Here is an 18,458-nt window from a genome sequence, read left to right on the forward strand (position 1 = left end):
TTATTAATCAGAGAGGTGTATCGGTCATTTCTACATAGTTCTCGAACCCGTAGGGTCCGCACGCTTAACGTTCGTTGACGATATAATATTATATGAGTTATGTGATTTGGTGACCGAATGTTGTTCAGAGTCCCGGATGAGATCACAGATATGATGAGGAGTCTCGAAATGGTCGAGAGGTAAAGATTGATATATAGGACGATGGTATTCGGACACCAGAAGTGTTCCGGAGGGTACCTGGTACATATCGGGTCACCGGAAGGGGTTTCGGGCATCCCCGGCAAAGATATGGGCCTTATGGGCCAAGAGAGGGAACGCACCAGTCCGTGTAGTTGCTACCATCATCTTTCAACTTAGCTTTCTCTAGGAACACATTAAAATTCAAGGGAACGGTAGCATGGGCCATTGACCTACAACATAGATATGCAAAAGCTATCAGGACTAAGTTCATGATAAATTTAAGTTCAATTAATCATATTACTTAAGAACTCCCACTTAGATAGACATCCCCTGAGTCATCTAAATGATCATGTGATCCATATCAACTAAATCATGTCCGATCATCACGTGAGATGGAGTAGTTTTCAATGGTGAACATCTCTATGTTGATCATATCTACTATATAATTCACGTTCGACCTTTCGGTCTCAGTGTTCCGAGGCCATGTCTGTATATTCTAGACTCGTCAAGTTTAACCTAAGTATTCTGCATGTGCAAAACTGTCTTGCACCTGTTGTTTGTGAACGTAGAGCTTATCACACCCAATCATCACGTGATGTCTCGGCACGACGAACTGTCGCAACGGTGCATACTCAGGGAGAACACTTATACCTTGAAATTTAGTAAGGGATCATCTTATATTGCTACCGCCGTACTAAGCAAAATAAGATGCATAAAAGATAAACATCACATGCAATTAAAATATGTGACATCATATGGCCGTCACCATCTTGTGCCTTTGATCTTCATCTCCAAAGCACCGTCATGATCTTCATCGTCACCGGCTTGACACCTTGATCTCCATCGTAGCGTCGTTGTCATCTCGCCAACTATTGCTTCTACAACTATCGCTAACACATGGTGATAAAGTAAAGCAATTGCATGGCGATTGCATTTCATACAATAAAGCGACAACCATAAGGCTCCTGCCAGTTGCCGATAACTTTTACAAAACATGATCATCTCATACAATAATGTATATCACATCATGTCTTGACCATATCACATCACAACATGCCCTGCAAAAACAAGTTAGACGTCCTCTACTTTTTTGTTGCAAGTTTTACATGGCTGCTACGAGCTTCAAGTAAGAACCTTTCTTACCTACGCATCATCACCACAACGATTTTTCGTCAAGTGTGCTGTTTTAACCTTCAACAAGGATCGGCCGTAGTCAAATTTGATTCAACTAAAGTTGGAGAAACAGACACCCGCTAGCCACCTTTATGCAAAACAAGTTGCATGTCTGTCGGTGGAACCGGTCTCATGAATGTCGGCATGTAAGGTTGGTTTGGGCCGCTTCATCTAACAATACCGCCGAATCAAAATAAGACGTTGGTGGTAAGTAGTATGACTATGCAATTTCAAAAAAATCCTACGATCACGCAAGATCTATCTAGGAGATGCATAGCAATGAGAGTGGCAGAGTGTGTCCACCTACCTCGTAGACCGAAAGCAGAAGCGTTAGGTTAACGCGGTTGATGTAGTCGAACGTCTTCGCGATCCAACCGATCAAGTACCGAACATATGGCACCTCCGAGTTCAGCACACGTTCAGCTTGATGACGTCCCTTGAACTCTTGATCCAGCAAAGTGTCGGTGGAGAGTTTCGTCAGCACGACGGCGTGGTGACGGTGACGGTGATGTGATCCGCGCAGGGCTTCGCCTAAGCACTGCGACAATATGACTGGAGGAGTAAACTGTGGAGGGGGGCACTACACATGGCTAAGAGAACAACTGATGTGCTTTGGGGTGCCCCCTTCCCCCGTATATAAAGGAGGAGAGGGAGGAGGCTGGCCATAGGGGGGCGCCATGGGGGGGGGGAACCTACTAGGACTCCTAGTCTTAGTCGCCCCCATTCCTTTCTTCCAGATGGGGGAAAGGGAAGGAGAGGGAGAGGGGGAAGGAAAGGGGGGCCGCGCCCCCTCCCCTTGTCCAATTAGGATAACCCATGGGAGGGGTGCGCGCCACCCCTTGCGGGCTCCCCTCTCTCTCCCCTATGTCCCATGTAGGCCCATTACTTTCCCGGGGGGTTCCGGTAACCTCCTGGTACTCCGAAAATACCCGAAACATTCCAGAACCATTCCGGTGTCCGAATACCATCGTCCAATATATCAATCTTTACCTCGCGACCATTTCGAGACTCCTCGTCATGTCCGTGATCTCATCTGGGACTCCGAACAGTCTTCGGTCACCAAAACGCATGACTCATAATACAAATCGTCGTTGAACGTTATGCGTGCGGACCCTACGGGTTTGAGAACTATGTAGACATTACCGAGACACTTCTCCGATCAATAACCAATAGTGGAACCTGGATGCTCATATTGGTTCCTACATATTCTACGTAGATCTTTATCAGTCAAACCGCAATGACAACATACGTCATTCCCTTTGTCATCGATATGTTACTTGCCCGAGATTCGATCATCGGTATCTTCACACCTAGTTCAATCTCATTACCGGCAAGTCTCTTTACTCGTTCCGCAATGCATCATCCCGCAACTAACTCATTAGTCACATTGCTTGCAAGGCTTATTGTGATGTGCGTTACCGAGAGGGCCCAGAGATACCTCTCCGATACTCGGACTGACAAATCCTAATCTCGATCTATGCCAACCCAACAAATACCTTCGGAGACACCTGTAGAGCATATTTTATAATCACCCAGTTACATTGTGAAGTTTGATAGCACACAAGGTGTTCCTCCGGTATTCAGGAGTTACATAATCTCATAGTCAAAGGAATATGTATAAGTCATGAAGAAAGCAATAGCAATAAAACTTAATGATCATTATGCTAAGCTAATGGATGGGTCATGTCCATCACATCATTCTCCTAATGATGTGATCCCATTCACAAATGACAACACATGTCTATGGTCAGGAAGCTTAACCAACTTTGATTAATGAGCTAGTCAAGTAGAGGCATACTAGGGACACTTTGTTTTGTCTATGTATTCACACATGTATCAAGTTTCCGGTTAATACAATTGTAGCATGAATAATAAACATTTATCATGATATAAGGAAATATAAATAACAACTTTATTATTGCCTCTAGGGCATATTTCCTTCAGTATCAGACCTACATATCCTACCCGAGGACACCACATACAAGAATTCAAGGCCCACAAGGTTAGGAAGGAGTCACCGACTGGAATGCCTGCATCCTACCAGTCACTCGAACGCAGGATCCACTCGGAAGTCTCTCTGTTAATCGATCGTCTTTAGCGACTCGAAGTACCAAGCGTCACTCGATGGCAGGCGACCAAGAGTCGCCCTGAGACAGAAACAACCAGGCGATTAGTTCGCCGCCATAAAATGATCTAATGCTGGTGTTACCTGTAACGCTCGCATCCTTTAACTTCTCCGCTGAACCCTTGGGTAACGGGGCATTCATGAGGGGCCAGAGGACTCTATATAAGACACCCCTCTACCCCTGCACAAGGGTTCACACCTCTTGTAACACAACACTCCAGATAACAAGCTCCGCAGCACCGAGACGTAAGGTCTTTACCTCTTCCGAGAGGGGCCTGAACTTGTAAATCCGAGTGTACAACCATACCGTAGCTAGACTCTGCCCTCCTATACGTACCCCTATACTCTACTGTGAGATTTGTTCCCATGACACGTACCCCACTTGATACATCAATCTCAGAAGGTATGTGACTTGAGGCTGCCCATATGACCACTTTGGCTAAGAGGGAACACTTAAATCGAGTTGAGAGAAGCCTGTTGGCACGAGCACATGATATCCCTAGCACCAACCGGCCTCGGAGTTAACACTTTTAGAGTGGTGATGTCGGTGTTTATCGGATTTTGTGTACCCTGATGCAAAACTTGGCAACTATAACCCAGATTGTAGATACGATCCGACCATTGGGCTCAGGAGTAGAGAAAATTCATCGTGTGCAATCGTTGCTGAACGCAGCTTTAGAGAAGTATGCAATGTTACTCGGTCACATAAAATGATCCACTCGAGATCAGGCTGAAAAACACAATCAAGTCATAGACCTCATGTGGACCGAGGGCCAGCCACATCTCCACCTCCTCGAGGAGCAGCTGCCCCTCACAGACGTAATGCACCACCATTTCATGGGGACCTAACTCCAACACGCCACGAAGATCAGAATTACGGCCGACTTTGGTGCACTTTAGACACCGATTGTGCTCAGGTTCAAGCACATAGAGAGAGGTAATACCCTAATTCCTACCCTTTGTGAATAATATTGCTCGCATGAAGGGTGCACGCCTCGAGAGATGTTCTCATGGATGTTAGGGTTGCACCCTCATCCGTGCAGCACTTCCACACGCTGTAGTTGCTCACCACAATGGAGACATACTGTGACCTGCTGCTCAATAATGGTGCCTTTTTGGTGGCAAGGTAGACTCTGGCAGATTCGAGTTGCTGAGGCTCCGATGTCTATGCGGTGGTGGGCATGTCTAGGATATTGTTTCCATCAGCGTGCGCTGCTTATTTTTTGAGCTAGACATGAAGACCTCCCATGACAGATGATGGTTTTTTGAGCTCTCGTACATGCCCGAGTCAGAGTCAACGGGTGGGAGAGAGTCGATCATGGCAATGAGTTGGTATGCCGATGTGATGTTGTCTTCGATGATAGCCACCGAATAAGACGTGCCAATAGCAACAGCCTTGGGCTATGCCACCCACAACATAATGAGCACTGACAAGACCCTTCTGTTCTACAATATATGGTGGCATTTCGAGTTCGGTCAAAGTTGTCAGAGCTTGACCCAATCGGAACGTCCACTCTTTCACAGAGGGACTTCGCCGTTAAGCTAATTAAGTGTGGTAAGGGTCCTTAGATCCGGCAAATAAAATACTTCTCAGGAAGAGCTCGTTTGGGGCTCCTCGTAGTCTGGGGTATATAACTCCTCGCACACAAGTTATGATTACACTGGAGGAGGAAGCACAAAGGTGAATGTTGAATCAGTTTGCAAGACCGAAGACCAACAAAGGAGAACAAGTCGTCCGAGGATTGTCCTTGGCTTGGAAGACCTGTTCAGGGGCTACTGATTGTTTCGTACATAGAGGAGGGGTGCTAACCACATCGCCACCCAATCATTGGCTGGAACGAGGACCCCGAAACTATCCACCAAGTGGGCCATACCTTCTAGGCTCCACGGAATACTCAAGATGGAATCTTCTGAAGATTTGGCGCATATTATGTGATTCTCAACACGTTTATTCCTGATGTAACCAACTGAGGTGTAACCCTAGGTACCCCCGGTGTCTATGTAAGCTGAGGGGTTTTAGACCATAGAGGTATATTCATTCAGAGATACGATCTCGAGGTAGATCAACATGTACTTTGTACTACATCCACAATCAATGCAATGCAAGCAGAACGTAGGGTTTTACCTCTTCGAGAGGGCCCCAACCTAAATATTGTGTTTCTTCTTCTTCCTATCACCGTCTAGACAAGAGCACTAGCTCGGGACCTCCTACCCGAGATCTGCGGATTTAGCTCCGCCAGTTGGCGCTACTGTACATCATGTTGATGGAGGCTTCGAGCCAAATGCTTCTATGATCACAAGGATCTCGATTGCCTCATCCACCTAGCAGCCCACCAATCACAGTCAACCTATTCTATCATGGCTTTGTCAAGCCTCACTTGTGGTAGATATTCACACTTTGAATGTTATCTATAGACCTTGAATATACTCTTGATTCCCTTCACAATATGACGGGTGAAGTCTATCAAGTGACTCCTAACCGTCTAGGAAAATCAGAAACCTTAGTAGTAAGAAGCAAAGCGAACTCACTTGGTAGAAATCCTCAAAAGATCATCAATCAAAGTACGTCTCAAGAGGCCATTGGATCTCCTCTCTCTTTCTCCCTCTCTCACTCTCTGTCTCTTATAAAAGATAGGACTGGTGAACACTATATGCCGGTGTCGGTTTGTAAGGATACCCATGCACACACACACACACACACACACATACACACACACACACACACACACACACACACAGAGAGAGAGAGAGAGAGAGAGAGAGAGAGAGAGAGAGAGAGAGAGAGAGAGAGAGAGAGAGAGAGAGGCAATATGGGTGCACTTGGACCTTATTGCTAACCTGACTGTCAAGGGCTTTCGGGACCTTATTACTGACCTAATTGTCAAGAGTGCCCACTACACCCGAGTAGGCATTCCTAAGGGATAATGACCAGGAGTTCTATTTTGAGAATTCCGTGGTTGTTGGATATTTGTATCTCTAACCGTGAATTACCCGATCATATTTTATTATTTGAAGATAGGTACGGGACTACCGAACGGGGACTGTCCATATAAGGGCAGTACTGACTCCCTGCGGGGGGCAAAAAGATACACGGGAGCACATACCCGTACCCTAGCTCAGAAAATAGGATCACTCCATGCATTCATTTGTGTTCATCAATAAAGATAGTCAGACATGACATAGGGCGATTACCCATCCAGGGCCCTGATCCTTGGTAAAACCAATGTATGACCTTCATCTCTGACAAGATACCTTCAATCACCACCCCTTTCTCAACATTCTTCCACAGCTGCCTCCGGATTGTAAGATCAGTAGACCATTATTCATCAACATTTGGTGCCCGTCGAGGGGCTGATCGGAGCTCCTCCGATGATCCAACACTCATCGAGATGACTCGTCGGACCATTTTCCGTCCCCATCATGATCATTATCTGTTTCTCCGGTACAAAGAAACACGCCATACCAAAGATCGTCATAACTGGTCACAACGAAGGGATTCTTAGCTGGTCTATCTCGGCATAAGTTAATATTAATGCAGGAGTTCCTGCATAGATAAATAGAAGGGCCATCTGTAGGATGATGTAATAGTCCACAATAAGTGAAACAATTGATTTGTGTACTTGGGGCTCCTCCAATGAAAACTACCGTCAATAGTGGGTTACAGGACAATCAGTGGAACACCAAAATGCTGGCCAAAATATGTAATTTTTGCCCCCAGAAAAGAGAGTAAACAGGTGGTTTTGTGAAACCTCAACCCCAATTGTTATGTTTTTTCCCTGTCTACTCATGTAGTAAACCCTAACCCTGTCCCCACCAAGAAAAAAGGTTAGTCAAATGGCCGCAATGAAGATAGCGAGCGAGCAATGCTTGATCTCTTGTTTCTTCTTCGTACTAGTACACTACTCAAGAAACATACCATGTGGTGCAGTAGAAACCCAACACATGCGTACATCTAAAGCTGGCCATACCATACCTTGTATGTCTCCTCAACCGCTCATAAACATCTCCACACTCTCACCTGACGGGTATTTTCGTTTGGCGGGCGATGCATGTAAGCCTCCCTATATTTCAATCTCTTTTTATCTTCTTATTTTTTTGTAAATTTTCTCTTTTTCTCTTATATTATAGTAGGATGCTTCCCTCCAACTATTATTCCCTTACCGAACGCATCTGGGCCGGAATCGAGGGCCCACTTACGTGAGGAGAGAAGAAGAAAGAAGGACCCAGCTTGTCTGCACCAACCGATTCACAATTTTAATCTTTATCTTTACCTACTAATAAAGCGGCTATCTCTGCCCGTCCGTCATTAAAACTGCCCCTAAAGTTGCAAATAATTACCCACCAATGCCACCGGTAAGTGAGAAGAACGTTTTGTTTTTTTTCCCGCGCTCGCCCATAGCTCAATAAGGGGAGATCCCCTCATATACAACGACCAGGCGAGCAGCGCACTGGTTGGTTCCGTGACCTACCGTGCCACCCTTTTCCTTTAAAAAATCAATTACTTTTTGAAATTTTCATATCTTTGAAACCCTAACTTTAAATCTGACATGCCATATATGAAAATTCATCACAAAAATATGTAGATTTCAAATATGCTATTATCATTAATTTTTGAAATTACGTTCAGGGTGCAAACTTAAATAATACCTTCTTTGTATGATGAGATATTTTAGAAATGCCTATTACATATGTCCTTATAGATTGGTTGTTTTTGTGGAGCTATTCTATATGTTTGCAACCAAATTAAGTCTTGAACTGAATTATGATTGCACACACACACACACACACATTCGCGTCGCGTCGCATATATATGCGCTGGGTATATTCACTCCGTCCGAAAAAACTTGTCCTTCAAAGAGATATACCTAGCACTAATTTGGTGTTAGATACATCCATTTAAGGGACAAACTTGGGACAAGTTATTTTGGACGAAGGGAGTATATGAAAACACTTATGCACATGTTATCATTAAATACTAAAATGTACTTTGCTATTTCATTCTAATGCAATATTTTTTTTTGCGTCACCGAGAAACAACAACAAATGCGTAAACATATATTGGCAACTAGGTAGATATTTGCGTTGTATAATGAATTCTAAACACCTTCAGTTCACTTCAAAAATCATCACACCTTTATGTTTTTGCACAACACCACTTATCATGTTGCTTGTTTTTTTAGAAAAGTTATCATGTTGCTTGTTGCGTGGCATCATGAAAGATTTCAAGGATTTGCTGATGTCGTTAAGTGTATGTATGAGGCGTGAATTTTTTTTTCTTCCGTTGCAACGCACGGGCACTTTTCCTAGTAAAGTTTAAAATTAAAAAATGGGTGGGCCCACTTAATGCCGCTATCGAGTGTGGGCCCACGCGACGTTGCCGCTAATTTTTGCTACCACGTCTTTGTTTGCTGTTTTGCATTTGTGTTTGCATGCGGCCAATTCCCACCGCTTTCAGTTGCGCGACAGCGACTGCGAAATGCGTTACCGCGGCCGACCACGTTTTATCAGGGTGAGCAGACCACGTCTTATCCCCATGATAAGACGCCAAGCGAATGTCCCTATTGGATTTCCACCAAGAGTTGGTGCCCAGTCCAGTCCTAAACATGACATGAACTCCTTTCACTACTCAACACGTACGTACGCGCGGTTAACAAAACGGTTTACTTCTCTCTTTGTGCCGGGTAAACACTAAACAGACAGCAGTCAGCTAAAAAAAAGTTACTGGACAAGTAGTACTCCGCTTCATGTAAAAAGAAAAATATACTCCACTTACTTGGTTCTTAAACAGGGAGTACGAAGTATGATTAGAACTTTACATAACCTCACGGTAATAACCTCATAGAGCATGTGTTACTAATACCTCACGGTAATGACATGATTACACAAAGATGGAAACTCTCTTAAAATATTACCCCATTCTTTTCTTGAAAACAAAGAGGAAGAAAATATTCGTGGATGCACAACACTTCTTTGTAGTTGATTATTAACGGACGATTAGTACCAATCTTCATGTCTAAGCCTACTTTGATTCGAAGGAATTTCATAATATTTTTGGAGGGTTTGGGATCCTTAGGAAATTTTTCTACGTTGTCATTTGATCCATTTGATTGAATCCTAAGAAATTTCCATAAATAACTATGTATACTATGTTTAATAGAAAATCTAACATCCATTTTTTTCTGTGGTATCAAACACTATTAGCTAATCTCATAGATTATTTTAGACAAATATAATCCCATAAGATTCAAAATAGGCACATGTTGTATCCTGAATTTTACCAACCACACCAATCTTGAATTTTACTATTCCCGGGTTTTGAGAATCTTACGAAGCAAAGAGAGCCTTAGGCATCTCCAACGTTGACCCTCGAACACCCCACAACCGTGTGGACCGCGTGAGGTCAGACGTGTTTTACTATCTAGCGTGGTTCTGTATTAGTCCGCTCGGTGGTCCGGACACACATTTTCCCGTAAACCGAGACAAAGTGGGGGGCCTTGTGGGCGTCCAAACCGCTGCCAAGTCCGCTTTTGACTGTACTAGCCCACCATTAACCCCCTTCCTAGCGCTTCCTGTGAGAAACAGTAGGCACTGCTCGAGAGCGTCAGCGTCGTATCCATGCCAGGCCAGAGCGGACGGGTCCTCTCACTACTGTCAGCATTTTAAGCTGCGCGCCAGCTGAGGGAGCGATGCCTGCTCCGCTTCCCAGTGCAGGTGACTGCTCACCCCGTTGGTATATCGCCCTACATCAATGATATGCGGTTTCCGAGGAACCTACTATAGCGCCACTCATCCGTTCATCTGCCGCCCACCATTAACCACACCGCGGCGGCCCATTGCCATCCGCTTGCTATATAAACTCTAGACCCAGCCATAGTTGCAATCATCCTCCTTCGGTCCCTTTGTCCTCTCTGCACCACATCCGCCATAGCCTCCTCGCCTCCAAAGCCCTCTGGGACACTCTCCTCGGAGCAAAAGAAGGAGATGGTCGCCATTGCTGTCGGCTGGCGGGCCGGCTAGCAAACGGAGGCCAACGACGCTCTAATGGAGGACGAGCCGGCGCCACCCTCCTCGCTGGTGCATGCCGGCCTCACCGTCAACGAGGCCCGTGCACACTACACGAACATGTTGCGGGAGGAACACGAAGCCAAGTTCCGACAAGTGCAGGCCAACCAGGCCTACAACCTCGGCCTCCTCGAGGAGCATCGTGCCAGACGTGGACATGGCGGAGAAGGAGGTGCTGGTCGACTCCTACCGCGACATCCGCCGCTACCGTTGGCGCTACTAATACGTCTCCACAAGCTCGCACGACACGTCCTGGGGGCGCCACCTAAGCTTGTGGCCCAACATAGCTCCGTTTGACCTAATTCCAAGCCTATAAATTCTAAATCCCAAAACCAACAGAGAGCCACCTGAAACATTTTTTCTGCCGCCGCAAGCTTCTATTCTTCCGCGATCCCATCTCGAGTCTTTTCCGGTTATGCGTGAGTAGTTCACCATAGATTATGTGGGAGGGGGAATCGATCACGGACGGCTTCTACATGGACCTTGTTGCACCTCTGATTATGTGTGATTAGTTCACCACAGACCTACGGGTCCATAGTGATTAGCTAGATGACTTCTTCTCTTTCTTTGATCATCAATACAATGTTCTCCTCAAAGTTTTATCCGATGTAATCTTCTTTTGCGGTGTGTTTATTGGGATCTGATGAATTGTGGGTTTATGATTGGAATATTGATTGAAACAATTGAGTGTTTTCTAAACTTTATTATGCGTAATTATTATTCCTTTGTATTTCTCTCCAATCTATTTGTTTGATTTGGCCAACTACATCGATTTATCTTCAGCAGGAAAGGTGCTTTGTAGTAGGCTCAATCTTGCGGTGTCATCACCTCGTGATAGAAGGGGTAGCAAGGAATGTATTGTATTGTTGCTACTAAGGGTAAAATGACGGGGTTCAATCATATTACTTGGTTTTATTCTGTCTACATTATGTCATATTGCTTAAAGCGTTACTCTCTTTGTTATCAACTTAATAACATAGATGCAGCAGGAGTCGGTCTATTAGTGGAGTAATAGTAATAGATGCACGCTGGAGTCAGTTTACTTGCCACAGACGTAATGTCTGTGTACATGATCATTGTCGTGAATATCGTCATGACTATGCACTTTTCCATCAATTGCCCAACAGTAATTTGTCTACCCATCATATGCTATTTTTATGAGAGAGAAGCCTCTAGTGAATACTATGGCCCCGGGTCTATTTTAATCATATTACAAAAAAATACCTTGCTATAAGTTTACTTATTTTATTTTACTTTGCAATTTATCTTTCTACCATTACCAGATTTAATCCTTGCAATTAATGAGTACAAGGAGACTCACAACCCTCTTGCCCGCGTTGGGTGCAAGTATTTGCTCTTGTGTGTGCAGTTACTGTTGATGGGCGTTTGCGTGGTTCTTCTTTTGGTTCGATAACCTTGGTTCTCTATCGAGGGAAATACTATCGGCTACTATATTGCTTTTCACCCTTCCTCTTCCGGGAAAATCCCAACGTAACTCACAAGTAGCAGCTACCGCCTCCATCAGGCAGAATTGGAGGCCGCCTACAAGGAGATGGACGAGTCAGTGGATGAGGTGTTCGATAAGAGTGACGATGAGGAGGACATCTCCAGCTCCGTGGAAGCCGCACCCCGCCAGCACACCACGAAGCCGACACTTCCGCGGGCGCCACCGGCAGTGAAGAAGAGTAGTGCATGGTAGGTTACCACTGCTCGGGTCCCAAGAAGGCCACCGTTCCTCCCCTCCAGTCGAAGCCAATCTTAGTGGGCTGAACGTCATCGGCCGATTAGCTGCTTGGCGACGACGTGGAGGCAGACAACTTCTCTTTTTGGGGCTCACGGCTACGGAGGAGGTGGCTATGGAGGCGGAGCTGGAGAGTGTCAAGGCAAAATTGGAGAAGGCGATGGCAAGGGCCAGAGCTTTAGTTCTTGGGGCTCATGGTCGGACATTTCGAAAGGGCGTCGACAATCATTTAGATTTGGTCCGGTATAGTTTTTAGTTAAAAAATTGTCGAAAATGCAATGAATTATGTCTAGTTTATATGTAATCCGCCGTGTTTGCATGAATTTCGTCCGTTTAGTTCGAACAATGGTTAAAATGTATGCAGATAGCATTGGACGGCCCGCTCCCGCATCTGCGGACTGGTCCCCCTGTCCACCGACGTATGCTGGAGCAAATTTGCGGGTTAGTGTTGGACATACCCTTAGCATTGGTCACTAGCTTGATGGTTCGGCTATTATAATCCACTTCTTGCGAGCTATAACCATTATAAATGTTCATGGTATGTGTTAGAGCACCTCCAATGCTGACCCTCATATCGCTCACATACGTTTGGACCGTGCGGTCCAGACCCAGGAATCCATTCAACACGGTCATGTATCGGTCCACTCAGCGGTCCAGACGTACTTTTTTCGCAAACCAGAGACAAAGTGTGTGGGGGTGGGGGGTTCGCATGCGTCCGGACCACTGCCACGCTCGCTCTTGACTACTGATAACCCACAAGTATAGGGGATCGCAACAGTTTTCAAGGGTAGAGTATTCAACCCAAATTTATTGATTTGACACAAGGGGAGCAAAAAAATATTCTCAAGTATTAGGAGCTGAGTTGTCAATTCAACTGCACCTGGAAAACTTAATATCTGCAGCAAAGTATTTAGTAGCAAAGTAATATGGAAGTAACGGTAACGGTGGCAAAAGTAACAGTATTGGTTTTGTAGTGATTGTAACAGTGGCAACGGTAAAGTAACTAAGCGAAGATCAATATGTGAAAAGCTCGTAGGCAATGGATCAGTGATGGATAATTATGTCGGATGCGATTCCTCATGCAACAGTTATAACATAGGGTGACACAGAACTAGCTCCAGTTCATCAATGTAATGTAGGCATGTATTCCGAATATAGTCATACGTGCTTATGGAAAAGAACTTGCATGACATCTTTTGTCCTACCCTCCCATGGGAGTGGGGTCCTATTGGAAACTAAGGGATATTAAGGCCTCCTTTTAATAGAGTACCGGAACAAAGCATTAGCACTTAGTGAATACATGAACTCCTCAAACTACGGTCATCACCGGTAAGTATCCTGAATATTGTCACTTCGGGGTTAACGGATCATAACACATAATATGTGACTATAGACTTGCAAGATAGGATCAAGAACTCACATATATTCATGAAAACATAATAGGTTCAGATCTGAAATCATGGCACTCGGGCCGTAGTGACAACATTAAGCATAGCAAAGTCATGGCAACATCAATCTCATAACATAATGGATACTAGGGATCAAACCCTAACAAAACTAACTCGATTACATGATAAATCTCATCCAACCCATGACAGTCCAGCAAGCCTATGATGGAATTACTCACGCACGGCGGTGAGCATCATGAAATTGGTGATGGAGGAAGGTTGATGATGACGATGGCGATGGATTCCCCTCTTCGGAGCCCCGAACGGGCTCCAGATCAGCCCTCTCGAGAGAGATTAGGGCTTGGCAGCGGCTCCATATCGTAAAATGCGACGAATCCTTCTCTCTGATTTTTTGTCCTCGAACGTGAATATATAGAGTTGGAGTTGAGTTCGGTGGAGCACTAGGGTGCCCACGAGGCAGGGGGCGCGCCCCCACCCTCGTGGACAGGGTGTGGGCACCCTAGCCTTGATTCTTTCGCTAATATTTTTTATATATTCCAAAAATATTCTCCGTTGATTTTCAGGTCATTCTGAGAACTTTTATTTCTGCACAAAAATAACACCATGGCAATTCTACTGAAAACAACATCCCCAAGCTTAATTCCTGCTCGCCCTCGAGTAGGTAAATGATAAAAAAAGATAATTTTTGATGTGGAATGCTAGTTGGCATAATTTCAATGTAATTCTTCTTAATTGTGGCATGAATATTCAGATCCATAAGATTCAAGACAAAAGTTCATATTGACATGAAAACAATAATACTTCAAGCATACTAACAATGCAATCATGTCTTCTCAAAATAACATGGCCAAAGGAAGTTATTCCTAAAAAATCATATAGTCTGGCTATGCTCCATCTTCACCACACAACATATTTAAATCATGCACAACCCCGATGACAAGCCAAGCAATTGTTTCATACTTTTGATGTTCTCAAACTTTTTCAATCTTCACGCAATACATGAGCGTGAGCCATGGACATAGCACTATAGGTGGAATAGAATGGTGGTTGTGGAGAAGACAAAAAGGGAGAAGATAGTCTCACATCGACTAGGCGTATCAACGGGCTATGGAGATGCCCATCAATAGATATCAATGTGAGTGAGTAGGGATTGCTATGCAACGGATGCACTAGAGCTATAAATGTATGAAAGCTCAACAAAAGAAACTAGTGGGTGTGCATCCAACTCGCTTGCTCACGAAGACCTAGGGCATTTTGAGGAAGCCCATCATTGGAATATACAAGCCAAGTTCTATAATGAAAGATTCCCACTAGTATATGAAAGTGACAACATATGAGACTCTCTATATGAAGAACATGGTGCTACTTTGAAGCACAAGTGTGGTAAAAGGATAGTAACATTGTCCCTTTTTTTATTTGGCCTTTCTTTTTTTATTTGGCCTTTCCTTTTTTTTATTTGGCCTTTTTTGGGGACAATGCTCTATTGAATGATGATCATCACACTTCTATTTATTTACAACTCGATGATACAACTCGATACTAGAACAGAGATGACTCCATATGAATGCCTCCGGCGGTGTACCAGGATGTGCGATGATGCATGAGTGACATGTATGAAAGAATTATGAACGGTGGCTTTGCCACAAATACAATGTCAACTACATGATCATACTAAGCAATATGACAATGATGAAACGTGTCATAATAACGGAACGGTGGAAAGTTGCATGGAAATATATTTCGGAATGGCTATGGAAATGCCATGATAGGTAGGTATGGTGGCTGTTTTGAGGAAGGTAAATGGTGGGTTTATGGTACCGGCGAAAGTTGCGCGGTACTAGAGAGGCTAGCAAAGGTGGAAGGGTGAGAGTGCGTATAATCCATGGACTCAACATTAGTTATAAAGAACTCACATACTTATTGCAAAAATCTATTAGTTATCAAAGCAAAGTACTACGCGCATGCTCCTAGGGGGATAGATTGGTAGGAAAAGACCATCGCTCGTCCCCGACCGCCACTCATAAGGAGGATAATCAATAAATAAATCATGCTCCGACTTCATTACATAACGGTTCACCATACGTGCATGCTACGGGAATCACAAACTTCAACACAAGTATTTCTCAAATTCATAAGCACTCAACTAGCATGACTCTAATATTACTATCCTCATATATCAAAACAATCATCAAGTATCAAACTTCTCTTAGTATTCAACACACTCATAAGAGAATTTTATTATTAATCTTGTATACCTAGCATATTAGGATTTTAAGCAAATTACCATGCTATTTAAGACTCTCAAAATAATATAAGTGGAGCACGAGAGTTCATGTATTTCTTCAAAATAAAACTACCACCATGCTCTAAAAGGATATAAGTGAAGCACTAGAGCAACAACAAACTACTCCGAAAGATATAAGTGAAGATCAATGAGTAGTTGAATAATTATGCAACTATGTGAAGACTCTCTAACATTTGAGAATTTCAGATCTTGGTATTTTATTCAAACAGAAAGCAAATCCTAACAAAATAAATTGACGCTCCAAGAAAAACACATATCATGTGGCGAATAAAAATATATCTTCAAGTAAAGTTACCGATGATCGAAGACGAAAGAGGGGATGCCACCTGGGGCATCCCCAAGCTTAAACGCTTGGTTATCCTTGAATATTACCTTGGGGTGCCTTGGGCATCCCCAAGCTTAAACGCTTGGTTATCCTTGAATATTACCTTGGGGTGCCTTGGGCATCCCCAAGCTTAATCTCTTGCCACTCCTTATTCCATAGTCCATCGAATCTTTACCCAAAACTTGAAAACTTCACAACACAAAACTTAAAGTAGAAAACCCGTAAGCTCCGTTAGTATAAGAAAGTAAATCACCACTTCAAGGTACTGTAATGATCTCATTCTTTATTTATATTGGTGTTAAACCTACTGTATTCCAACTTCTCTATGGTTTATAAACTATTTTACTAGCCATAGATTCATCAAAATAAGTAAACAACACAAGAAAAACAGAATCTGTCAAAAACAGAACAGTCTGTAGTAATCTGGATCAAACGTATACGTCTGGAATTCATAAAATTCTCAAATAAATTGCTGGACCTGAGGAATTTATCTATTAATCATCTGCAAAAATAATTAACTAAATAGAACTCTCCAAATAAAAATGGCAGCAATTCTCGTGAGCGCTAAAGTTTCTGTTTTTTTACAGCATGATCAACAAGACTTTCCCCAAGTCTTCCCAAAGGTTCTACTTGGCACAAACACTAATTAAAAGCATAAAACCACATCTAAACAGAGGCTAGATGAATTATTTATTACTAAACAGGGGCAAAAAGTAAGGAACAAAAATAAAATTGGGTTGCCTCCCAACAAGAGCTATCGTTTAACGCTCCTAGCTAGGCATGATGATTTCAATGATGCTCACATAAAGGGTAAGAATTGAAACATAAAGAGAGCATCATGAAGAATATGAATAGCACATTTAAGTCTAACATGCTTCCTATGCATAGGGATTTTGTGAGCAAACAACTTATGAGAACAATAATCAACTAGCATAGGAAGGTAAAACAAGCATAACTTCAAAACTTTAAGCACATAGAGAGGAAACTTGATATTATTGCAATTCCTACAAGCATATGTTCCTCCCTCATAATAATTTTCAGTAGCATCATGAATTAATTTAACAATATAACCAGTACCTAAAGCATTCCTTTCATGATCTACAAGCATAGAAAATTTACTACTCTCCACATAAGCAAGATTCTTCTCATTCGGGATAGTGGGAGTATCATAAGAGACTTGAATATTATAAATTGTTTCCACATTAAAAGAGTAATGTTAAGAAAAGGGGTAACCATAATCATGACAAGTTTTATAAATATAATCCTCACTACTTTTTATAGCATATGTATCATCATAGTAATTATCATAAGTAGGAGGCATGTTATTATCATTATGAATTTGCATATCAAAACTTGGGAGACTAAAAATATAATCTTCATTAAGCGTAGAATCCCCAAGCTTGGGACAAACATTAATTACAGCAAATATATTCTCAAATATGTCATCCTCATCAAACATAGCTTCCCCAAGCTTGGGCATTTTCGTATCATAAGCATAATCACTCTCATCATTAATAGCATGGATAGCACCAATAGTATAGCAATTATTATATTCTTCCAAGCAAGTGCCAAAAAGATTTTCAAGATCATAAGAAGTATCATTATCTTCCACAATTATATGTTCATGAGGCACAATAGTAATAGGAGCAGCATTATTTGGGAGAGATATCTTTTTACCTCTCTTACTTTTTCTTTTCTTCTTCTTCACCACATCATGCGTGGGTTCAATTCTCTTTTTGGAGCTCCTTATTAATGAGATTGGTTGAGTAGGAGGCTCCTCCTCGTTACCTGATTCATCATAAGAAATAATAGGAGGATATTGGGAAGTCATCTCCCTTTCATTAGTATTCTCTTCATCCTCTATTTGTTTTCTTTTCTTTATGTAATTGGCAATATAAGGATTTTCAATGCAATTCACCGCACAATACATATAAATATTTTCTAGATCAAAATCAAGAACTTTATCAAGGGCAAATTTTGGAATATCCTTAGTTATACGTGTCATTTCTTCATAACCCAAAAGAAGGCTAAGCTCTTTATGATGCTCAAGGGTAATCAAATTATCACAATATTTGGACACGGCTTGATCATGAAACAAATAGCATTGGAGCTTTAAATGACCATGTTCATTGCAAAGT

The sequence above is a fragment of the Triticum dicoccoides genome, chromosome 2A (genome assembly GCF_002162155.2).
Source record: "Triticum dicoccoides isolate Atlit2015 ecotype Zavitan chromosome 2A, WEW_v2.0, whole genome shotgun sequence".
In the NCBI taxonomy this organism is placed as follows: domain Eukaryota; kingdom Viridiplantae; phylum Streptophyta; class Magnoliopsida; order Poales; family Poaceae; genus Triticum; species Triticum dicoccoides.